General features: G+C 47.1%; 1 protein-coding gene across 3 annotated transcripts in view; it reads left to right on the forward strand.

Moving 5' to 3' along the window:
* The window catches only part of PRKCA (protein kinase C alpha), a 249,063-nt gene that overhangs the window by 162,403 nt on the left and 61,646 nt on the right, over positions 1–25,014 (forward strand). The window lies entirely within an intron of this gene.

Here is a 25,014-nt window from a genome sequence, read left to right on the forward strand (position 1 = left end):
GTCGAACCAATGAGAGAGCTGTAGATTGTTAGAAATAACAATAACCGTAGATTGCTGATAGCTCTAGATTGCTAGTAAAATGTTGACAAGCATTTGTAATAGAACATAACATCATTCTTTGACTTCATGCTCCGCCGTGGCTTTTCGTGATCTATATGTAGCGTCCTAAGTGTTATGTTTGTCTCACTTGGAAGGGCCGTATCTGACCACCAGCTCATAAAAATATCCCACCTTCTCAGAAGATGAAATGCCAGTAGTAAAGAAATGTCTAGAAAAACGGACTTAAGGGTAATGGAACAATTTAGTGAGACAGGATCCTTCTTATTAACGAGGCTGATCACAACACCCAGTGTTGGCAAGGGCGTGGGAATGAAAATGGCAATAGCTTGTCTCGTCCTCGACCTGCACGTTTATGTGGTCCTTTTGGAAATGAATTTGGCAAGTATGTATCAATAAGCTTTACTAGTTATAACCTTGACTTAGCGATGATTTCCCTTTTGTGTTCATTTACCTGAAGAAAGAATCCATATTTTGAAAGCCACATTGTTAGAAAGTCATAAAATGCTCAACCCAGTGGAGCAACGGTATTACAGGGTGGGGCAAAAGTAGGTTTGCATTGTGCGTATGCAGAGCACAGAGTTTATTCTTGTGTTATTATTTATTCATTTTATATTGTCCATACGAACAACTGTAAACCTACTTTTGCCCCCCTCCTTGTACTAATCTTCCGTCCAAGGGCCACGCTTCAGTTGGACTTGAATCCAAATGGCTGTGGACCAGCTGTGTGCCTTGGGCAAGCTACTCAACCTCTGAGCCTCAGTTTCCCTACCTGTAAACAAGGATGACGGTAATCTCTGCCTCTGAGTGCTTTTATGAGGATTCAAATAAAACTTTACTAGGCGCATAGAAGACACGCTTGTAAACAGGGTTCCATGGACAGCGCCTTAAGCATTGTTGTGAGTATTCAATGGAGTAACGCTCACAGGCAGTTTTGGGTAATAGGTGTCAGTGTTAATACTAGTCCCTAAAATTAGAAACCCCTAGTCACCCAGTAACTGGAGGGGAAGGCACAGTAAATGATAGCGGCTCCAAATGGCGGCCAAGACAGCCACGTCACAGCACAAGACACTCACAACGCAGCCGTGAGCGGGAGGATGCCCAGGTGTGCGGGCGCACTGTTGTTGCGTCCGTGTTGTGCATGGGAAGACACACTAAAAGAGCCTTCTCAGTTGTAGTACCAACTTGTGTGGTGATTGACAGCATGAGGACGCTTGGATGCTGACCTCCTGGCACGAATTGAAAGCATCAGGGAGACGTAAGCCCCCACCGCAGATGCACCACTAAGATGAAAGGAGAGCTTGAATAACTCCAGACCAGCCTGTAATTTGCAATAAATGCCTCTTGACGCCCCACAGCCCGTGGATCTTTACTTGGGCGTGTAATTTGCTTCCTATTGATTTTCGCAAGGGGCCTGAGGACTTTTCTTCATGCTGGCACTTCATCTCTGCTGTTCACAAAACAAGAGAAATTTGATGTCCATGTACAACTTCACCAGGCTCAGAAAATGCCAGTGAATGTGCTTGCTCAGCGCGTCACATAGAAACGAGCAGACTCAGACTTCGGTGGGGCACCCGCACGGGGGAGCACCCTGCACCCCTGTCTCCTGAGCGCGGAGCCCTCCTGGCATTCTCACGCACAGAGGGTTCGTGGTGGGTTGTTGGGCTCCAACTCCCATTTCTCCCTCCTCCAGCCCCTACGTTGTTTCTAAGTAGAAAGCGGCAATGCACTTCGTATGTGGACAGCCTTTCGTCGGGGGTTCAAAGCTGATGAAACAAACACTTAGGGGGATGCCACCAGGGTTCTCAAGACGAGGATGTTCCCATTCCTTGCTCCATGTCTGCTTCTGAGTTCCACTCCGGGTTTGGGCCAAGGAAGTACAGGTCCCCTTTCCAGACTAGAATGAAGGCGGATGGAGTCTCTGAGGTTCAGGACCTCCCAGGATGTGTCCCATTGCCTGGGCTAGGGGTCCTCTGGCGATGGGGGAGGTAGTCAGCTGCCTTCGAAATGTCAGATCCAGAACTGGTGTGTGTTTTTTTTATCTGTGAGAAAGAAAGAGACCGATTTTTCTTTCTTTTTTTTTTTTTTTTTTTTTTAAGAAAACACAGTGAAAAGAAATAATCCCACCTTCACTGTCTGCTTTGATACTTGCCCTTCCTCTTTCCCCAGAGTCAGGGCTCCCCCAGGTCAGCACACCCGTGACACTGCCCCCCTGTGGCAGGGAAGGTCCCACAGGCTGGCAGGGCTGCCACATAGCTTGTCCATGGGGTTCGGTCTCAGAAGTCCTCCCATTCGGTGGGGTTTCACGTCCTTGGAGAAGGATGAAGAGGGAGAGGAATTCGCAGAGGCGCCTGTGTCTGTGTTTTCACCCCCTCTGAAACAAAGGCGGTCCAGGAAGCACACCTTCTCAGCTGGGGGAGCAGCCTGTCTACGCAGCCACGAGGGCTGGCCTAGTGTGTACAGCTTGTTCCTTCCTCCAAGTGTGGCATAAAGAAAGAAAGAAATATGTGAGAGCGATTCCCTGGGCGTTCTGGAGAAGTAGTGGTCCAGGGTCACCATGTTCCTGCCTTTTCCATCTTTTATTCCGAGCCAGGCCTCGCCTCTGCATCCGGGCGGTGTTTCCCATTCCCAGTGTTCCCTCTGGTCCCTCCAGGCCCGGATCAGGTGTCACTGCCCTCTCTCCTCCACTGCATTGGGCTCCCCAACATCAGGGGGGGGGGGTGGTGTCCTCTTAGTGAGTCCATCCTCTCTCAGGGCCCCCATGCACAACGGACACTCAACAAGTTTGAAAAATACAGGGAAACACTTTTACAGAGCTAGAAGGCAGATGGTTTCCTGAGCAATTTGAATTTTCAACATCATCTTAAAACTCTGATGTGCCCTTCACCTGTATCTACCTGTGGCTTTGACAAGAGGGTTCCTTCTTGGCCAAACTGTCATCGTTCTCCGAACTATCCTCGCACCCAGCCCCTGGCCTGTGGGCCTCTGGGTCTGTCTCCACATTGCCCGGTTTTAGCCAGGGTCCTGCTACGTCAGCTCAGCCAGAACCCTCTCCTCCACCCTCCATTCCTCCATATCTGATCACCCTCTGAATCTGATGGAGGTCCTCACCCTCCTCTGATCTCCAGGCAATGTCTGATTGCCCGGCCAGCCTTCAGCAAGAATCCCTTTTCCCCCTGTGAGAAGACCCTGTTGCAGGGGTCCCTGTACCCCGGGATGAAGACTGCCTTCCTGTTGGCAGCACGTGTCATCAACAGTTGTTTCTCTAACCTTAACCCTAAGGAAAACAAATCCTTTGTGGGGTACCAGAGGTCTGCTGTGAAAGCTCAGCTTTCCATTTCCTGTCACCCCGAGGCTCCGGCTCACGCCTCCATTCTTCGCATTCTTCAGGAGTCAAAAGGTTCCTTGACAGCAGCCAGCCCCGAGCTGCCTGCTGGGGTGCCCGCCCTCCTGCTCGGATCTCCAAAACCCCAGACTCCTCAGGCTCTGAAGCCAGCAGGATCCGGCAGCGGGCTGGGGATGGGAACAGGCTGACCCTCTGGGCTCTCCCCTGGGACCTGGCACCCCTGTCATCCAGCGTGAGACCACAGAGCCGTGTTTGGGCTCCATCCTCCAGTTCCATTCATCTCAGACCTGAGGACACACACTAAGCCAGTGGTCAGCACACTCATTAGTCAACAGAGCCAAATATCAACAGTACAACGATTAGAATTTCTTTGGAGAGCCAAAGTTTTTAAACTTCTTCTAACGCCACTTCTTCAAAATAGACTCGCCCAGGCTGTGGTATTTTGTGGAAGAGCCACACTCAAGAGGCCAAAAAGCCGCATGTGGCTCGCGAGCCACAGTTGGCCAACCACGGAACTAAGGCCTTCAGCTGCTACAGGGCCAAGTGAAAGAGAGGCCATCATTTTTTTACATAAATGTTCAGAGACATTCAAGCATACTTTTTTCCCCCGTCTAGCTGGTTTGGCTCAGTGGTTGGAGTGCTGACCCTTTGACCGAAAGGATTCCAGGAGATAAATTTGCGAAAGTTTTCAAAAAGAGACCTCACAACAGAAGGAATAGAGTCAACAAAGAATGAATGAATGAATGAATAGCTAACATGAGTAAATAGAAAGAATGAATGATTGACTAGGTAAAGGTGCCAGTGATTGAGTTATGGGACTCTGAACATGTTTTCTTCATTTTACTTTATAATGCAGTCACTTTTAAATTTTAAAACATTTTTATAAATAGTATATCTCTAAGGGTTATGTTCCCTAGAGTATCTATTTCATGCAGATTATTTCAGTCACTAAAACTTAAAAGATACAGACTTACTTGACTGGCTTTCAAATTAAAATAATAATTAGGCAGTATTATCTTAATGAGAACATGTTGCTTAAGACACATGGATTAATTTTACTTTTGCAAAAACACTCTAGGGTTAAATGTTTCTGTCGCTTTTCCAGTTCACATAGTTCGGTGGAAAAATTCAGACATGTAATCAGTTAAGTGCAGACTTTGTTGCAACCAGCTATGAATTACCCTTTAAAAGTGTATTCCAACCCCTCTGTTAAAAACATAAAAATAAAAATCTGAATCTTGTTTATTTAAAGGAAAATGCACTTAATTTGATTTTTAAGAAGAGTTATTGTTGAGGTCCAGTTTAGAAAACACGCCATGCCATTTTCTCCTCCAGTGTGTGTGGGTATTTATCCCGAGGGGCATATGGCAAACTCTGCACCTCATTTTTATTGTATTTTTGTTTTGTAGCAACATCTGGTTCCTTGGCCACCCCAGGGTACTTCCTAAGTGGATGTGCTCTGAGCTCTAGCCGCTATTTCTAGGCTCCACCGCCTGCTAGCTGCTCACATGCAGCCCAGTTGGATCTCCGGTACCTGAAGCCTGATCTTAAAGCACAGGGGTTGTTTGGGTGCCCACAAGGTCAGCTAGGTCTCACTTCTGGATTTATGTTCAAAGTAGAGGCCCAGTGCACGAAACTCATCACTTGTAGGGTCCTTAGCCGCTGCCTGCTGCCAGCAGGGGCCTCCCTCCCTTCCCCCAGCCAGCTCTGCCCCCTGGTCGAACTCCCAATGGAGAGGACAATTTGCATACTATGCTTTTATTATATAGGATTCAGTGGACCACTGTCATTTTGATTGTACATACCCTCCAAGTAAAAGAAGTTAAAAGCAATATTTAAAAAGGAAAAGATTTGCCCTGGCCGGTTTGGCTCAGTGGATAGAGTATCGGCCTGCAGACCGAAATGTCCGGAGTTTGATTCCTTGGTTGCAGGCACATCCCCAGGAGGGGGCGTGCAGGAGGCAGCTGATCGATGTTTCTAGCTCTCTATCCCTCTCCCTTCCTCTCTGTAAAAAAATCAATTAATTTTTTTTTTAAAGGAAAAGATTCATTATGAATTTGGGTAGCTAAGGATTTTGTGATTTCAGAACAAAAAGAAGGCTCTTAGTATTGTAGTTGGAAAGCTGAGAAAAATGACTTTTAAATGTGACTGCCTCTAAAGACATAGATGGTTTCTTCTGAACAAGATACAGTCAGAAAATTGGAATCATTTTGAAATCAAAAGTGGAAATAAGTTATATAGATATAGGTATGTATGTACAGTATATAGGTATAGATATAGATTTATAGATGATATAGATATATTAATAAATATAGATAGAGATAGAGATAGAGATATAGATATATTTAAGCAGTATCTGGTGAACCAAACAGCCAAATCCAAAGCAGAAATGGGAGAGACTTTTAACTGTGGAAATAGCTTTATTTTTTGGTTGTTGTTGTAAATATTTATTTTTTAAAAATACAGTTTTCCATATTTATTGTTTTTGTGGTTTCATTAACATGCAATAAATGTAATATAAATTTCAGCCACTCAAAGTTATAGCTCAGTGATATTTGGTAGTATATTCATAAATTTGTGCAAATAAAACTATAATTTAATTCCAGAATATTTTATCACCCCTAAAAGAAATCCCGTACTCATTAGCAGTCACTCCCTATTTCTCTGTTCTTCCAATCCCTGGCATCAACGAATCTACTTCCTGTCTCTATGGACTTGTCTGTTCTGGCCAAGTCATATACCTGGAGTAATAGAGTAAGTGGTCTTTTGTAACTGGCTTCTTTCACTTAGTGTAATGCTCTCAAGATTCATCTATGTTGTAGCATGAATTTACTTCATTCCTATTTTATGGCCACATAATATTCTGTTGTATGGTGCATCACGTTTCAAAAATCTATCCATCAGTTGATGGCTATTGGGCTGTGGCCACTCTCTGTGAATACTGCTGCTGTGAACTTGACTGTACCGGTTTGGTGGGGACACATGTTTCCAGCTTTCCTGGTTCTGTACGTGGCTGGGTCACATGGTAACTTTATGTTCAGCACTTTGAGGCAGTGCCAAGCAGTTTTCCGAAGTGGCTGCACCGTTTTATAGTCCCATCAGCAATGGGTAAGGGTTCTTGATTCTCCACTGCCTTGCCGATGCTTAGAATAGGAGATCTTGTTGATTCTTGTCATCCTGATGGGTGTGAAGTGGTACCTCACCGTGGTTTCTTCGGTTTCTATGTCCCTAATGGCTAGTGATGTTGAATTGAGCCTCTCTTCATGCGTTCATTGGCCATTATTTGTCTCTTTTGGAAAGATGTCTGTTCGAATCCTTGACCTATTTTGTAATTGGGCTATTTATCTTTTCATTGTGGAGTCGTAAGAGTACTTATTCTGCATTATGCATGTCTCACCATGTGAGTAGGAAAATGAAAGGAAGAATAGCAAGTATTTTACACGCCACAGACATTAGAACGCTTTGATGGTTGCATAAGTCCGTGTAACTTACTTTCAGGGATCATTCTGGTGGTTGGGGAAATCTGACATTGATAACATAAATGTGTTAAATATAGCACACACATAGAATCTTCAGTCCTCAGGGGAATACTGAGCAAGTGGAGAGAAACTGCATTACAGTGAGAACTCTTTGGTATCTATGAAGTTCTCACACATAATAAATTTGAAAATCATATGTGCAGTGGAGAATAGTTGACAGATTCTGTTGGAGTTTGTTTTTTGGAGTTTTTTTCTTTCTTTCTTTCTTTAGCTAAGTTGTATGGAACCCGAAGAGATAAGTATCTCATTTGTGGCATTGTGAAATTTTTCCAGGAGAAGAAAAACCTCTTTTTCTTGCAGGCAGTTGAAGGAAATTGTCATTTCTGTCTTTAAATGATCCTAATTGACTTTCTACACCACAAGCTTGTAAAACTATGGGGTATGTATAAAGCCATGCTCGTTCATTTACTATTCTGAACGCAAGTATGCTAAACTGAATTGTGTTAATTTCAGAAGAATAGGGCAGTGCATTCAAAATTAGGCACTTCTACGCATGTTGTCACTGTGTACGAGGACTGCTTGTCTTTCCGATAAGATCCAATCTTATCCCAAAATCTAATTAGCAGCGGCTTATTGATGTGTCTGACATTTCTCACCTCCATAGCCAGCACACCATCACCAGGTGAGGAGAGCAGTGACTGTTAACTGGAGCCCTCTGCCTGGTGTGGGCTCCTGAGGGTGGTGTCCAGGCCAGCACAGCAGGGGTTGGAAGGAGCAGACACCAGAGGTCAGAGGCATAGCAGTCTGCCGAAGAGAGAGTTTACAGATACACAGAACTGAATCTCAAGATTATAAACACTTTCAATCATCCATGCTCTTTGATGCTTCTAAATCTGTTCCCAGGCTGTTAGTTTCCTAGGGATGCTGCAGGCAAACACCACAAACTGGTAGGCTTAAGGCGACCGAAATGTCTGCTCTTGCAGTCCACGCATGTCCATTCCCACTATTGTGGGGTTTTTTCTGGCTGTTTTGGAGGGGGGTGCATGCTCTGTTTTGTCATCCTGCCAGGAAGGGTTTGGGGGTAGAGCTGTAGCAGACATCCCCATTTTCCACGAAAACATTGTTATTCACGGGCATATCTGTTAAGAATTGCATGCAGCTGTACGCAATAGAGAAGCCCCAAACAACAGCAGATAAAATAGGAGCCTTTGTTTCTCTCTCGTGGGAAGAGCGCACGGAGAGAAGTATGCCAGGGCTTACAAAGCAGCGCCACGTCGTCAGGAACCGAGCTCTGTCTCTGCTGCATCTTCCGAGCCCCTGGCTGCCATGCACAAGTCCCCTTGGCTCCAAAGTGGCTGCGGAAGCCCCAGCCCTTGTGGTCATGTCGCCTGCCACAGGTGAGCTGAAGGCCACGTCTCCCAGCGGAGGGACCTGCCTCAGGCAGCCTTTCCGGAACTCCACAGAACACTTCCGCTTTATCTCATGTGTCACAAGGCCATGCTTAGCTGCCAGGGAAACGTTTTCGCTGCCCATTTCAGCATGCCAGGTGAAGACGGGGACTCTGCCAGGCAGGAGCGAGGGGATAGATGTTGGGATGGGTAGCCAGCATTCTCTGCTGTGATGGGGTTGTATTCTCAGGGCTCTGAAGACAGCACTTTGGGATTGAGGGTCTGATCTGGGAAGTAACCTACATTTGTAGCCCTGGGGCAAAAATATCCTGCTCTAGAACCACGGTCGGCAAACTGCGGCTCGAAAGCCACATTCGGCTCTTTGGCCCCTTGAGTGTGGCTCTTCCACAAAATACCATGGCGTGGGTGAGTCTATTTTGAAGAAGAGGCCTGAGAAGAAGTTTAAGTTTAAAAAATTTGGCTCTCAAAAGAAATTTCAGTCTTTGTACTGTTGATATTTGGCTCTGTTGGCTAATGAGTTTGCCGATCATTGCTCTATTGTTTCCCAAACTTTTGACATATGTGTACCCCTTCTATAATTTTCGTAACGCTGAGTACCCCTCGTACTCATGAGAACGTAGAATTAGGCGCAGCTAAGCACGGTGCAGTGCATATCCCCACCAAAATCCAGTGCAACGAGTACCCCCACCAAACTCTTCCCGTACCCCTGGGGGTGCGCGTACCACACTTTGGGAAACACTGCTCTAGAACAACAGCCTTGCAAGTGATTCTTAGGACACTCTTTGAGAAGCTAGAGAACTGTCTGTGCTCCCCACTTGCGAGGAAATACTTGATTAGTATCTCCATTTTGATCATTTCCTGAGTAGCCATTGGTCCTTTCAGACCTGTGTATGCTCTAACACGGGTGGGGAACCTCAAAGGCCATTTGGATATTGATAACATCATTTGTGGACCATAGAAAATTATCAACTTAAAAACTAGCTGTGCTATATTTGATCAGACGTTTAATTAACTCACCCCTAATGCCTTGGCCAGACCAAATGATTTCTCTGGCTTTATACCGCCCGACATTCCCCACCCCTGCTCTAGGAGATGAAGCACAGCTTTGGTAGGACTGCCTCCAGTTTAAAGCAAACCCACAAACTGTAATTACCAAAACCAGCATCACAGAGCAGTGAGAAGAAAAGCCCCCCTGCCAGGGTTCATGACCTGTGCCCATCTGAGGTTTACGTGACACCCCTTTTCTGCCTGCACATCGGGGCAGGGCCTGGAGCTCCAGGGTCCCTGTAAGCTGCTTGGGTTTGAATCTTGAGTGTTTTACGTATAGACCCAGAACTAAGAAAAGTACTCAGTGCTTTGCCTAGCCATTCTGCTGAGCGAGCTTTTAGGCAATGGGACACCTGTCACTGCTCTGGATCCTGGTTTCAGATGGCAAGAAAAATAGACATACCTTTCTGTAATTCCCAGCCTTTCCCGGGGCCCATTCAGAAAGCCTGGCTGGCCCCTAGCAAATCACTACTTGCTAACTGACTGGGAATTTAGTTCTGTGGAATGCAGACAGACCATAGTATGTGGGATTCATTTAGCACATGTAAGTCTCTGTGGGAGTCTTTGCCCCTGTCACCTCCATCCTAGTCATGATGACGGAAAAAAAAAATTGTACATTCAACTGTCAGACTTGGATTCTAATTCTGCCTCAGCACCAGGTAGCGGAGGATCTTTCAGCAAATCCTTTAAATGTAACACAAGCTGAAAACGCTTTGGCTCAGTGGATAGAGCGTCGACCTGCGGACTGAAAGGTCTCAGGTTCGATTCTGGTCAAGGGCATGTATCTTGATTGGGGCACATCCCCACTAGGGGGTGTGCAGGAAGCAGCTGATCCATGTTTCTCTCTCATGGATGTTTCTGACTCTCTGTTCCCCTCCCTTCCTCTCTGTAAAAAAAAAAAATCAATAAAATATATTTTAAAAATAAATAAACGTAACACGAGGTACAGTCATGAGGAGCCCTTATAGCGCGGAGATCAATTTTCTTGTTTATTGCTTCAGTTCATTTTTCAGATGATTTTGGGCAGTCACTGCCCTAGGCACTGGGGGACTCAGGGGAATAAGGCCTGACGGCTGGTTCCATCCACCGTGGTGACTTACGAGAAGGCCAAGCTTGGAGCTGTTGTTACATGCGAAGACACAACTGTCCCAGGCTACTGAAGACGGTAACAACCACTGGGTGGAGCCTACGCTTTAATGAGACAGATTAGCTCTGAGCCTTGATCACACCATTAATTAATTAATGAACACTTGTGGTAGATGTGGTAAGTTTCTATTCCAGAGGAATCCAACGGGGAGAAGAAGAGAGTGTGGCTGGAAGGTTAGGCAGTGAGGAGGTGGGATGGGCCTGGGGCCAGGAGGAGCCCAACTGTGGGGCTGGTCCGCTTCCTGACAGGAGCAGAAGCTCTAGCTTTACCAGGGCTGCAGGGGTGGTTGAGGTTCAGGACACAGGCGCCTGAATAGCAGACAATATTAAAAAAAAAAAAAAAAAAAAAGGAACAAAATTAAGTTCCTCATTTATAATCCTGACCAACACAGAACATTTATAAACAACAGGCTCTGGAAAGGCGAGACCGAAGGTAGTGCAGCCTGTCTGTTCTTAGTCTCTTCCGAGTGACACCTGTGAGGAGCCCCAGATGAGAGGGGGCAGGTGCTCAGGCGCTGTGTCAGCTCAGGGCCCGACAGGGACAGGGTGATGGGTGGGTTTTAAATGTGGAATATCTGGGCCGTTTCATGGCTTCCGACCTACCAGGTGTGGGCTGTTTTTCTTCATCTCTGTAATCTAGTTTGGGATTTTTTTTCCCTCTCCTGGCCCATAGGCGGGGTTTAAAGCCCCGCTTTGTTCTTCAGAAGGGCCCCGCTCCATCTGCCCGCAGATGTCTCCTGTCGTTATCTGACTTACTTCAGCTCCCTGGGTCTCAAAGAGGGAGCATCCCAGAGCCACCGAGATCAAACAGAGAGCAAATCTGATGATGAGCCAGGAGAAACGGGCCGACGTGTATCCCTAATCGGCCTGTTCCATCCATGTGGGTGAGCTAGCTGGGAACCCCATCGTCTCAGGCAGCTCTGCCTCCAGCTCCCAAAACCGGGGGATCCAGAGATGGAAGAAACCGGTGGGCAACTTCCGGACTGTGGTCACAGACGGGCACACCGCTCACCCACATCTCTTAAAATCCATATTGAAATCGGGTCAGAATTCCATAGAACCGCCTGATGACCAACAGCCCTTCCTTTGTCGAGTTCTTGTAAAGAGCATGGAGGACGTTTGGAAATAAAGTGCTTTGATGGATATGGTAGGAGCTTCTGTGTTACCGTGGGAGAGAAACTGGCATTGGTTTGAACCGACATGAAGATTTCATCAGACTAAGAGGCAGCGGGCTGATTGTTCAAGGCCCTCTTGGTGGCAGAAGCATAGCGTGTCACGAGAGTTCCGTTGGCCAATGTGGTCACATGTTCATGTGGGCTCAGAAGTGCTGCATTCATTTTTAAGTCAAGGGTAACTTTATTCTTTCAGTACACTGCTGAATGAGTCCTGACCTTGGTGCACATGTTAAACATAATCATTCAAGCTGGCAGGCATGGCTCCATGGTTGAGCATTGATCTATGAACCAGGAGCTCATGATACAATTCCCAGTCAGGGCACATGCCCAAGTTACAGGCTCCATCCTCGTTGCGGAATGCAGCTGATCAATGATTTTCTCTCATCATTGATGTTTCTATCTCTCCCTCTTCCTTCCTCCCTAAAATCAATAAAAAATATATATATATTTTAAACATCATCATGTAGCTGCTCATTCATGCATTCTCATGTATTTTTCCTCCCTAAATGTTTATGTTTATAATCTTTGCTCTCTACCTAGACCAAGCATGTCAAACTCGGGGCCCACGGGCCACATGCCTCATTTATTTGGCCCATTTTAGCCTTTGAGTTTGACAGGCTTGACCTAGACTCTCTATATACATGTTACAAGTATTTTATTTGTAAAACAAATAGGTTATTTTTTGGACCTATTATGATTTGAAGAAAAATCATGACCGTTTCCTCTTGTATTCTAAGTCAGTTGAAGGAGCAAGGGTCAGGAAAACAACTTGGCAAAATGGCAAAAGGATGGGTTCTTCCCGGAAACAGCTGTCCCCTGAGTCTGCGTCCTGAACCGTGGCATCATGGAAGCGAGAGCCGGTTGCCAAGGGAAACAAACTGGAATCTCTCCTCAGTGACCCTCTTTCTGGTCCCCTGGGTGAACCAGTCTAAATTGGGGTGTGACACTGGCCGAGGTTAACCCTCCGCGTGGCCGTGGATTTGAGGAAACCCTGAAGCCCAGCGTGGAGGCAGAAACACTTGGCTTTTCAGAGCGAGAGCAATCGCCGTCTCCACCTAAGGAGGGAGGCCTGTTGGCTTTTTTCTTTTTCCTTTCTTCCCTGGGAGGAAGTGACAGCTGATGCCTGGCATTTTCACATGGCCTATTTTCCCCGTGGGAAATGTTTTAAAATATCCATTAAGGCTGCTTTGTCTATGCAACAGAAGGGCATGCCATGCCCCTCCGGTGCCTGTCATTAACTTCATCTGCGGAGCGAGGGCCTCCGAGGGATCGGAGGCTGGGCGGACTTCTTGAGGCCACAGGGTCTGGCAAAGCTCAACTGTGTTGTATCTGTTCCTTCTCTTCCCCCCCACTCCATCTCAAGGCAAAACCTCATGGAGCAGATGTTTTCAGGAGTCTGTTATAGCGCCTTTTCACCCTCCAAAGGGAGGGAGGGAAAGAAGGAAATGGAGTGAAGCTACCCGTATAATGCCCAGAAAACTGTGTTGTTGTTGTTGTTTTTACCTTGGCTTTGCTTTATGAAGCTATGCAGGAATGGAGGGGGTTAGACTGAGATGTGGGTAGTTGTTACTTAGGAACAGCCCAAAACATTGAAGAAAACAGGCTTTTGGAAGGAATGAAATATTTCTTCCCAGTAAGCCACACTGTTACATGTTCCCTTCAGTGGCCGCAATGGAGTCATTGAGAGCACAGGCCCATAAGCCTGGCCAATGCAGAAGGGTCACCCAGCTTTCAAAGAGCAGGTTCCCTTAATGAGCTTTGTCACGCTGTCACGTCAACAGCAAACATGAGAAAGAAGCAGTGATTCGATGGGAACATGAAGAAATGGATAAAAGCCACAAAACTGCTCCGTGACTCATTGGACAGCCTCTGTGGCTGTTTTCCTGTCACGCTGAAAAACAAACAAACAAAAATAAACAACAACACCCAACTCCCTTTTAAAAATATATATATTTTATTGATTTTTTTACAAAGGGAAAGGGAGAGGGAGAGAGAGTTAGAAACATCGATGAGAGAGAAACATCGATCAGCTGCCTCCTACACACCCCTCACCGGGGATGTGCCTGCAACCAAGATACATGCCCTTGACCGGAATCGAACCCTGGGACCCTTAAGTCCGCAGGCTGACGCTCTAGCCACTGAGCCAAACTGGATAGGACCCAACTCCCTTTTTAAGAGAGTTGCCAAAAGGCTCCATGTCCAAAGAGGGAAGAGAATTTGCCTCTGATCATCAAATGGCTGTTCCGCCTCCAGGTGGGAAGATGGAACACCTGTAACAGGACATTAGGACTTTTTTAGACGTGAGCCAGACTATGTTGACATCTGACTGGCCAGAGCTGTGGTTACTTACATGTTCTGTTAACTAGACATGCTGCTAGTCCAACAGACACCAAAGATCTCTTCTTGAGAGGGAAACAAAGGAATAGATCGGTGTTAGGTATCTAACAATGTCTGCTATGGGGAGGGAGGAGGACACTCAGACCCCAATCACTGACAACGGAGTGATTCTAAGAAGTCAGAGTGAGCACGTTTCCCACAGCCCGTTGGCCCTGCGGATGGTTTGTGCCCTGGGCCGCCGTCTCGCTGCCAGCTGACCACGGGAAGCGGACAGTTGTGTACCTGGAGAGGCACAATTTCCGCCGAACCCCTCTCCTAATTATTCCCTGTGTGTTTTGTGAGAGGAAATAGCTCCATCCCTCAGCTAACAAAATAGCCTTGAGGTCTGGAGTGCATTTTAGCATGGAGCGTCCAAAAATAGCTTCGCTCTGAAGTTCCGGGATGAAGTTGTCCTCTGGCGATTGAGTAGAAATAAGTCGTTATCTGTTCATCGGCCCGCTTGGCACTGGGCGCTTCCAGTGGCTCAGTGCTGCCTCTGCATCTTCTACCCGGGCGTACGGACTCCTCCTAGCCCGAGTTCACCAAGAAAGAAGGCTTCCTCTGTGCCTGGCGTGCTGGGTGAATGGGTTTGTCCCAATCCGGGACATCTCAGGGCCTTGGGCTTCAGAGACCCAACAGGGTCGACCCAGAGGAATGGTCGCGTATTGGCATTGCACGACATGGCATTTTCTTGAGGGCATTTTCATGGAATTTTGCGATTCCGGTTATGTCTACAAATATTTCTCTCTGAAACGCATCGAAATCATGATTTTATCCATTGAGGCATTTACCGAAACCTTATTTCTCCAGCAAGGACCCACTGACCCCAATCCCCTCCCTTCCGTTACGTTTACCGACAGACTGGGCTCCACATTTGCCACTGCTAAGCCGGGTGTAATCAATTCGGTGACACCACTGGTTGTGGTCGCTTAGCATTCATACTGGAGGATCACAGGCTCCACGTAGGAAATGGGTAGAACCATCTTCATCAGAACCAGATTTCTTAACACAGAGCCTTTGATCCGTGGGGCAAGGGTTAAGTGGAAACATTAAAAATAGATGCCTCGTGGAAGGAGCAGGATGCACTTTGCAGGACAAATACCCGTCACTGATCTGGTTGTTTGTGTTGACATGTTTTCTTAGAAAATGTCATGGAAACCTCAGGGAGCAGCAAGAATAAGAGCGGATACCCGCTCGAGCCGCATACAGCTTCCAGATGTGACCAGGAACATTACATCCGAAGCAGGGTGCCTGGTTGTGTCAAAGTGACTTCTGATCCTCAGATGTGTGTGTAGTGGTAAACCTTAGCAGGGTTTTGCAACTAAATGCAAAGAGTCTACATTCATAAGAGGGTCTTTAAAGAAAAAGAAGGAAGAAAGGGAGGGAGGGAGGGAGGGAGGGAAGGAAGAGAAGGAGGGAGAAAGGGAGGGAGAGAGGTAAAGAGGGAAGGAGGGAAGGAAGGGAGGGAGGAAGGAAAGGAGGGAGGGAGGGAGAGAGGTAAAGAGGGAAGGAGGGAAGGGAGGGAGGGAGGGAGGGAGAAAGGGAGGGAGAGAGGTAAAGAGGGAAGGAGGGAAGGGAGGGAGGGAGGGAGGGAGAAAGGGAGGGAGAGAGGTAAAGAGGGAAGGAGGGAAGGGAGGGAGGGAGGGAGAGAGGTAAAGAGGGAAGGAGGGAAGGGAGGAGGGAGGGAGGGAGGGAGGAGGGAAGGGAGGGAGGGAGGGGTCTTAATAAAAAAAACTCACACAGAGTTTTAATAACCATTGTCACAATCGTCTGTCCACGATTGTGACGATGGTTATTAACTATGGTTATTCTCGGGAATAGGGAGCTGCTCATAGTTAATTGCATGCACACGTGGCCATCTCCATCTGTAATCTAAGAAATGAAATTAACAATAACAGAGGAAAGCGGATTACAAACAGATGTGTTTACCACCAAACTGTTAGCCCAGCAGAACAGATCCCTTCCCCCGAGGACGGCTCTCGTCTTTTCAGTGGAGCCCAAGGACAGAACAGCCATGTAACCAACTAGTTTTAATGTGAGTTGTAGTTGGACTTGACTCCCAGTGGTTGTCTTCCGGTAGGACCCTGGTTTTCACATTGATGTGGGAAACTGACGTCCCCGGGAGATGACATGTCAGAGGGACGCGTGTCTGGAGATTAGCTCCATAAACCGGAGAGGACTGACCTTTCCCGGGAAACTTTGTTGGTGAGAAAGTTGAACGTCACGACAAGAACTACGGGCTGTGTCGCCTGTCGCCCTTCCCTCCCGCTTCCCGAAGGACACACAGGGAAGGGTTTTCTCTCCTCTCTTGCCGTGCGGGGAGAGCATTGCCGTCTGTTCACCTAACACTCCCCCTTCTCACCAGAAAACCTGTGTCATCCCTCTTAGCCGTGTAAGTTCACAACTGGAGTCAGTTAAAACTTCTGAAATGTTCCTGAGCAGGTAACAGTGTATCTAGCACCTGATTGTTCCATCCTTAAATCTTGACCTTAGCTAGAAGTTTTTATCCAGACGAGCAGCCCAGCTTGCCCCCTGGCTGCAGAGAGTCCCACAAGCCCTCCTGCCTGTCTCTGCCATCGTGGCTCTTTTCGGGAGGAGGAGAGAGAAGAGCAAACACAGCCTCTCTGGGAAGAGACATTGTGCTACACAGCAGCCACCAGCCACCGGTGGCTGCTTACGCTTAAGGGACGTGAAAGTAAGTGAGAATTTAAAGATTCTGCTCCTGCCCCATCGGGGTGACTCGGAGGCTGAGCATCAACCTATGAACCAGGAGGTCTGGGTTCCATCCCAGTCAGGGCATATGGCCGGGTTGTGGGCTCGATCCCCAATGGGAGGCGTGCAGGAGGCAGCCGATCAGTGATTCTTTTCATCATTGATGTTTTACTAGTCTCTCCCTCTCTCTTCCTCTCTCCCTCTCTCCCTCTCCCTCTCTTTCCCCCTTCCTCTCTGAAATCAATAAAAATACATTTTAAAAGGAAAGATTCAGCTCCTTAGTAAAAGTCGCTATATTTCCAGTGCTCTGCAGGTAGCTGGTGGTTCCTCTGTAAGACAACGTAGATAAAGGCAGTCCTGCCTTTGCCGAGGTCCCGTTGGTCCCGTTGGGGTGGGGGCTGCCTCGTCAATTTCTCTTGATGAACAAACCTTTCATCTTTCAAAATCCATGAGAAAGCCTCACAGGGTGTTTCTGTCGCACACTACCCTCCCTGTTGCCGTTTCCATCTGCATCCCGAACAGCAGAGGCCAATTAGACGGTTTAGCTGTCAGGAGCTGTGGACTTGATAAAAGATCACAGAAAATGGTCTTCCAGAAAGAACAGACTGTTTGAGCTGCACGCATCCTGGAGGCTGAGTCAGATTCCGGCCTGACTTAACTTCTTGGGAACAGGCTGTGTCCAGAAGAGGACTGCAGGCTCCAAAACCGACATCCGTCAGCACCCAGTGGCCGCAGGAGCCCTCCCTGCCCAGTGGTCACAGCCTCCTAAGTCCTTTGACCTGCAGCCCTTGACCTCATCCGTTCTCCTCAGTAGGAACCCAGAGGTATCTGTTTTTCTGCTCCCGCTTGGACCTGTGGGCAGTAGTAGGAATGGAAACTTAGAGATGGTAAAGGCGGAAATTGCCCTTACCATTCACTTCCATCTCGTGATAGGCTGCGTCTTTCTATGTTACCGTTTGCACATTCTGAGTCTGCCCGCCATTTGTTCAAAAGGGTCGGATCTGCCGAGACCGGTTTGGCTCAATGGATAGAGCGTCGGCTTGGGGACTGAAAGTTCCCGGGTTCGATTCCGGTCAAGGGCATGTACCTTGGTTGCAGGCATATTCCCAGTAGGGGGTGTGCAAGAGGCAGCTGATTGATGATTCTCTCTCATCAATGTTTCTGACTCTCTATCTCTCTCCCTTCCTCTCTGTACAAAATCAATAAAATATACAAAAGGGTCGGATCCATCAGTTGAGCTAAAAGGCGAGAGTTGAAATCCTGGCTTTGCCACTTACCATCTTTGGGTCCTGCTTAGATCACTTCCTTTCCTGAGCCTCATGTCTTCATGTTTCACCTCAGACTGTCCTCCTCAACCCTCCAGCCAGCAAGGCGAGCCCTTCCAGAGCTAAGCTGTGTTTCTGACCCCTTCGCCTGCACCAGAGCACCCTCTTGGGGAGGACGGGTGAGCAGGTAAACTGGAAGCGTTTCCCAGCCCTGCGCATGCAGGCAGAGGAGCACCAGAGTGTGGAGCGGCCTTTGAACTCGTGACGGGGGCCCATAGGATGCCTTTTGGCTTTGTTACACTTCTTTTTCTTTTTTCTTTTTCTTTTTTAAAATGCATTTACTATTGATTTCAGAGAGAAAGGGAGAGGGAAAGAGATATTGTAGAAACATCAGTGATGAGAGTCAGTCATTGGCTGCGTCCTGCACACCCCCTACTGGGGACTGAGCCTGCAAAACCCAGCATGTGCCCTGATCAGGAATCAAGCCTGGGACCCTTCAGTGCCCGGCTCTCTCATCTACTGAGCCAAACCAGCTAGGGCCCATTTTTCTTTTAAATGTTGACTTTCCTAAGGTTAAGCCAGTTACTAGAGGGGGGTGGAAATGTTGTTTTCTAGAATACCAGCCATCACATTGTTTCTGTGTCCTCAGAGATGAAGGACAGCACTTAGAGGAATGCACAAACGCAGTGTAATGGCACCGCCTCCGCGGAGAGGACAGATAAGCCCGGAGGATGAAACCCTCGGGCGGGACAGGCAGCTCTGAATTTCCGCCCTAATTGTGACACAACTGTTTACTTCAGGTAGAAACATGAGCATGTCCTGAGTGATATTTTTGTTAGGTATTTGTTTTGCTTTTAAAAACAAAACAAAACAGCCCTAACCAGTTTGGATAGAGCGTCGGCCTGTGGACTGAATGGCATGTACCTTGGTTGTGGGCACCAGTAGGGGATGTGCAGGAGGCAGCTTATCGATGTTTCTCCTCAATATTTCTAACTCTCCCTCTACCTTCCTCTCTGTAAGAAATCAATAAAATATATTTAGAAAAAATAAAACACTAAAACAAATTTCAAATGTGCACCGTATGTTTCTGCCACTCTAGGGTCCAACTTCCGTGTTTTATAAGAGGTGCACAAATAGAACCGCGGTCTGCGGTGAAGGATTGCAGGTGTCGGGCGCGGTTCGGAGGGACAGAGCTGAACAAGTGCCGTTTCTGTCATCCTTTAGGTTGAGCTCCGGGGGGCATTGCTGCGGATGCGTTTAAAGTCACTGTTGGAGGAAAGCGCATTAGCGTTGCCTCCTCCTGTTTAGGCAGAGAGGAAGGGAGAGGTGTGCGTGCGCCCGGCACCTGTGGGTGCTCTAGGCTCTCCAGCACCCAGCAGCCCAGCGCAGAGCTGCTTGGTGAAAACTGCAGAAGCAAAATGCAGAGTGTGCACAACAGGCAAGTGGGAGAGGACGGTTCAGTTGCACCTGAGGCCGTGCTTTGCATAATGGAAGCCTCACCCAGTCCCATAGAGCCCAGGGCATCAGTGTGGGACTAAACACCAGAGAGCATAGCGGGCGAAAAGAATGGGTTTTAAAAAACATGGGAGACATTCTGCTGCCTTACAGATTCAGCCCAACCATCCTCCACTGACAAATGAGCCTTCGCTGCTTCTCAGCTCCCCATCTTCGAAAAGAAATGAAAAGCTATCAAGAGAAAGAACTGTCCGTTCTTGAGGGCGGAGGCGGGGAGGCAGTGTCAGGCTTCATTTGGGGGAGACTCTCGGCAGGTGCAGAGCGCACAGGAGCAGCCAAACGCCAAGCAAACGCCTACACCTGACCAACACCGAGCCCAAACCAAGAGTTAAAAAGCACCGTTTAGCCGAGATGGAAAACTGGTTACTTCTAGCTTCTCCAGAACAACCAGATGGCCTTGATCAAAACCAGACCCGGCTTCTCGTGGAGGGAGCTTTGAAAGTTTGTCTTTTCTGTGTATCTTTGTGGCCTTTATCCTGAGAGCCGTGGGGGCTCACAGACATTGGGTGGTGTTGCCCATACTAGCGAGATTAGAAATCACCTCGATGCTCAGGAACAGGGGGACAGGTGCATCATTTTGATGAAATATCACACAGTAAAATGTGGCACTGCTTTATAGTTAACAACATGGAAAGATGTTTAAGATGAGCTGTTAGGTTGTTTTTTTAAGAAAAAAACTAGAGAGCCAGTTTATTTAGGATGATTCTTAAGAAAACACACGCGTGCACCTACACGCTCATATCGTTCTTGAATGAAACATAACCAAAACGTATATATATAAATATATATATATATATAGTCATATTCCTTTCTACTTCACTGTATCCTGTTACAATAAATATGATCATATCTGCATACTAGAACATTCGAATAAACAACTGAAAATAACAAGTTTGTGACTAATATTTTGCCATAGGCTGCACATTTTATATATTTTTAATTGATTCTTTTACAGAGAGAAAGAGAGAGGGATAGAGAGTTAGAAACATCGATGAGAGAGAAACATCATTCAGCTGCCTCTTGCACATCCTTTACTGGGGATGTGCCCGCAACCAAGGTACATGCCCTTGACCGGAATCAAACCTGGGACCTTTCAGTCCGCAGGCCGATGCTCTCTACTGAGCCAAACCAGTTTCGGCAAGGCTGCACATTTTTAAAGATAAAGCATGAGGTTATAGTTGCAAAGATCCTTGGATGTCAGGAAGTAAATATCTCTTCACATAGCCACGCCCAGAGGAGGGGGAAGGACAGGGCAGGGAGGGAGGGATCCAGAAGGATTGATTGGGAGTGACAAGTGGCCTGCAGGAAGAATCAGGCATCTGGAGAAAGAACCTGGTCCCTTTGGACTTCGATTCAAGAAAGAGATAGGGATCGCCTTCTGCCGCCTCTGTTGGGTCTAATCAGTTGAACAGATACCAGCTGCTGGGCAGCCTTCCAGCCTAATGATAGACATTTCCAATCCGTGACAAAAACAAGGGCAGCATCTTGGGCCTGTTATCCACCTGCAGCAAATGTGAGGCTGCTGGACATGTGCCACAGCATCTCCTCCTGCTAGGCCGGCTCCTCACGGGAACAACAGCCCGAGTCCGTCTTCACTCAGTCCAGCCAAGCTGATAGGATCTCGGATGCTCTCAAATAAATGTCTCCATTTATCCCTGATGTGTTCTTAGGTAGTCACATAAACTTGGCCCTGGCTGTTCTTTTCAGGAAACAACTTTGTTCAGGACTGGCAGGGGATTACATAAGGACGATGCTTCTTGTATTCCTGTTTCATTTTCCTTGCAAACTGTGGCCTTGGAACTAACTAGGTCTTTAATGAGCAAAAACCTGATTTGTGCTATCATAAATTGCTATGAAACTTTATCTAATGGACATACTACCTGGAATACCGTAGGGGTACAACTTTTATGTTTTTACTGATTTCAGAGAGGAAGGGAGCAAGAGCTAGAAACATCAATGATGAGAGAGAATCATTGATTGGCTGCCTCCTGCACACCCCACCCTGGAGATCAAGCCCACAACCCCGGGCATGTGCCCTGACTGGAAATCGAACCGTGACCTCCTGGTTCATAGGTCGATGCTCAATCATGGAGCCATGCCGGACAGGCATGAATCATTTTTTTTTTTTTAAGATGAAATGAAGAAACTGGCTAGCTAACTAAGAAATGGTAGGCTTTGTGGTTTGAATATTTGCACATTTTAAACCTCTTACTTTAACATCAGCATTTCAGACAAAACCATTGAGGATTCTTTTGTAATGATGAGACAGTGTGACATGTGTCAAGCTTTCGTCTGAAAGTGGCGACAACATAAATTTTTTTTACAAGTAGGGAGATGTGGCTTTTGTATGATGGAGCTTTTAATTAAGATTGCAGCTTTATGGATGGCTGGTGGTACCCATATCTGCACAGTGATCTCAGCAGATTGCTAGAGAAGCTAGCGGCAAAGCCATGTATCGCCATATACAGCAGTTGTGCCCCAATTTCCCCAACATACTGGGGTGTCCCAGTATGTTGGCATCTCATGAACCAGTTAAAATATAACCATATATGTTCAGGTGGGAGTCATGGTGTAGTTTAGATTACATAGATGTGTATGAATTCATTTTTTTTAACTTAAACCTTTTCATGTACTATTTCAAGGCTCCTCTCTGCCATCTTCACAGCCAGTCTGTCCCCACATTTCCCTGGAGGCATGCATGTTGTACTTATACCGTGTTTCCCCGAAAATAAGACATCCCCTGAAAATAAGACCTAGCGCAACTTTGGGAGAAAAAATTAATATAAGACACTGTCTTATTTTCGGGGAAACAGGTTATATCTGTCCTGCTCTGTTACCATTCTGTATCTGGAGGTTATATTTAATCCTGTTTTTATATAAGAGACATTCTATTTTCTGTTCCATTCTCCGGCTTCCTCTTTTCATTAGACACTCTGTCTTGGAGGTCTGTCCGTGTTGCTACAGGAACATGTTGAGCTCATTAGACTTAGCTGCGACGTAGTATCGCTCAGTATAAATATGTTACAGTTTATTTAGCTTTGCCTTGCTGGGAGAGGTTTATATAGAATTTTATTCCAAGCGTTTGTCGACATAAGGCTTAGTGCATCTTGCATAGCTTGGCAGAGGGCCTATAAGAATCCTTCTACTAGCAAAGTCTGATTAGACAAGTTAGTCCAACTGTGAAGGTGGATGTAAACCATGAGAATAAACTAGGGTTACATGAAGAGCAAAAATTAGTGGTCACCAGACAACGGAAGTTCCTTAGTTCTTTCTTACATCAGGCCACCTGCAATGAGACCAGTGTAATCAAAGTCAGAGTGCCCTGCCCGAGCCCGAATGGTCAGCCGGGCGGATTCTGTAACCTGACGGGGGCTGTGGGCACCTGGCTCAATGTAATAATTATAATGTGTCCATTATATATAATGCCATCCAATGTAATAATTATAATGGCACCCAGGTCACATAAAATCACCCTGGTCATATGATCTGGTTTGGGAAATAGTCTCACATTAACAAAAAAATTTAAGTAGGAATTTAAAAAAGCATAGAGTTATTTAAAAAAATAAAAAATAAAAAAAACACAAAACACATACAAATCTGCTTCCCACGAAATGGAAGATCACAGAAATGCTGCCAGATTCCGCTGAGAGCAATGTTTTTTTGGTGTCGCTTGTGTAGTCAGCATGTGGGTGACATTTAGACCCAGGCTCGGTTTACAAGCATGATTCACGAGCACACATCAGATGGCGAACGTGGGGGAAACTTCCCTTGGTGTTCAGACGGAGCAGCTTGAAGGAGCCGCAGAGCTCCGGGCGAGGGCGGAAGTCCCACCGCAGGGCGTCACCCCGTTAAAAACAGTCTTGCCCGGAAACTCAGAACCTGAGCTCCAGCCCTCCATGGCAGCCGTTTGGTCCTTGAAGAGGAGCATGTGGAGGGGAAGGGACTGAGGGGGCGAAGGGGGCCTAACACATGAAGATGGAAGATGATTTGATTTTGAGTGGAGGGCACATGGCATAACATACAGACCTTGTATCATAGAAATCTATACCTGAAACCTATATGATGTATGATAAAATAAATAAATAAATAAATAAAAAAGGCTAGGAAATGTAAGACCCAAACAGCATCAGCATTTGGTGTGATGTAGGTCTGTGGGCTTATTTTTAACACACTACACAACAATGATGATGGTGCTGATGAGGAAAGACCCAGAGAGTCCGGATAGAAACGTTTCTGAAGCAGGTTAGCGAAGCTTCTGCATTAGAAACAGACTCACGGGTGCTTGCCATCGAACTTGAAATGTCCGTTATTTCCCCCCCTAAAAGGTCTAGATTCGGGTTTGTGGGTTAGCCTTCCTTTGCGCCTATGAGAATTGGTTTAGTCTAAAATCTCTTTTTTCTCCCCCGGCCGTGTGCGTGCCAGAGCATCTGAGCCGAGAGTTTTCCCTCTCCTGACGCTGTAATGGCAGGCTTGTGACCCGCGACAGCAGGGTTCCTGCTCCACTTAATGAGGGGCTGCCAGGGCCCGAGAAGGAAGGAGGAGGAGGATTTGCCTGCATGGGGCTAAATGGGGAAAGGTTGCTAACTTGGCAAGAGTTGAGGCTGGGCGTGTGTGCCAGCCGTTTCTGTGTGGCCTTGGGGGCAGCCGAACGTAGCTTCTATGTGCGGTAACTTTCCCCAGAACCTTTAGTGAACAGGGACAGGAGGATGCTCTGTTAAAGATGTCGTGGTTCCTTGCATGTACTTAAGGTCCGGCATGTGTGAGACAATGATGGGGGCAGGTGGGGGGGGGGAGGGGGTTAAAACAGATTTTTGCATCCTGGAGCTTTGCAGTCCCAGAGGAACTTGCTGTGATTCTTTTCCCTTTTTGCTTTGGTTTCCAGGAAGCTCGGGTAGAGATCAACTTAATACTTAAAACATCATTGTCAGCCTTGGGCCTTGGTTCTGGTCCAGTTGTGCATTCAGCCACATGCTTTTTAGACAGCGGTGTCTGTCCCCCAGGTGTGTGTGTGTGTGTGTGTGTGTGTGTGTGCGCGCGTGTGCATGCATATGTGCATGTGTGTGTATGTGTGTGCGCTCTGCGAGGTCAGAGGAAAGAGGAACGTTGGCTCTGGTGCAGGCCTCTGGGGAGGCGTCCTGAGAGGAAGAAGCAGCCTTCACTGTTGCCTTTCTACATGTTTCAGCAGGTGGGGTCATGGTGTAGGTTGGTTATAGCAGGTAGAGGGAGCAGGTCATCTACGAATGGTTTAGCACCAGGGGCCTATGGGGACTGACCAGCCAGGGGGAGGGACTGCAGGTGGTTGGCTGTGGGGACACACTGACCACCAGGGGGAAGCTCCTGCGTTCAGCATCTGCCCACTGTGGTCAGTGCGCATCATAGTAACTGCTCAACAGGTCATTCTGGTCGTTCGGTCATAATGGTCACTTAGGTTTTTATATATATAGATGCTCTGCTCCTCATGGATTTGCCCATCTGAGCTCTTTACTA

This window comes from Pipistrellus kuhlii, unplaced genomic scaffold, assembly GCF_014108245.1.
Source record: "Pipistrellus kuhlii isolate mPipKuh1 unplaced genomic scaffold, mPipKuh1.p scaffold_m20_p_22, whole genome shotgun sequence".
NCBI lineage: Eukaryota > Metazoa > Chordata > Mammalia > Chiroptera > Vespertilionidae > Pipistrellus > Pipistrellus kuhlii.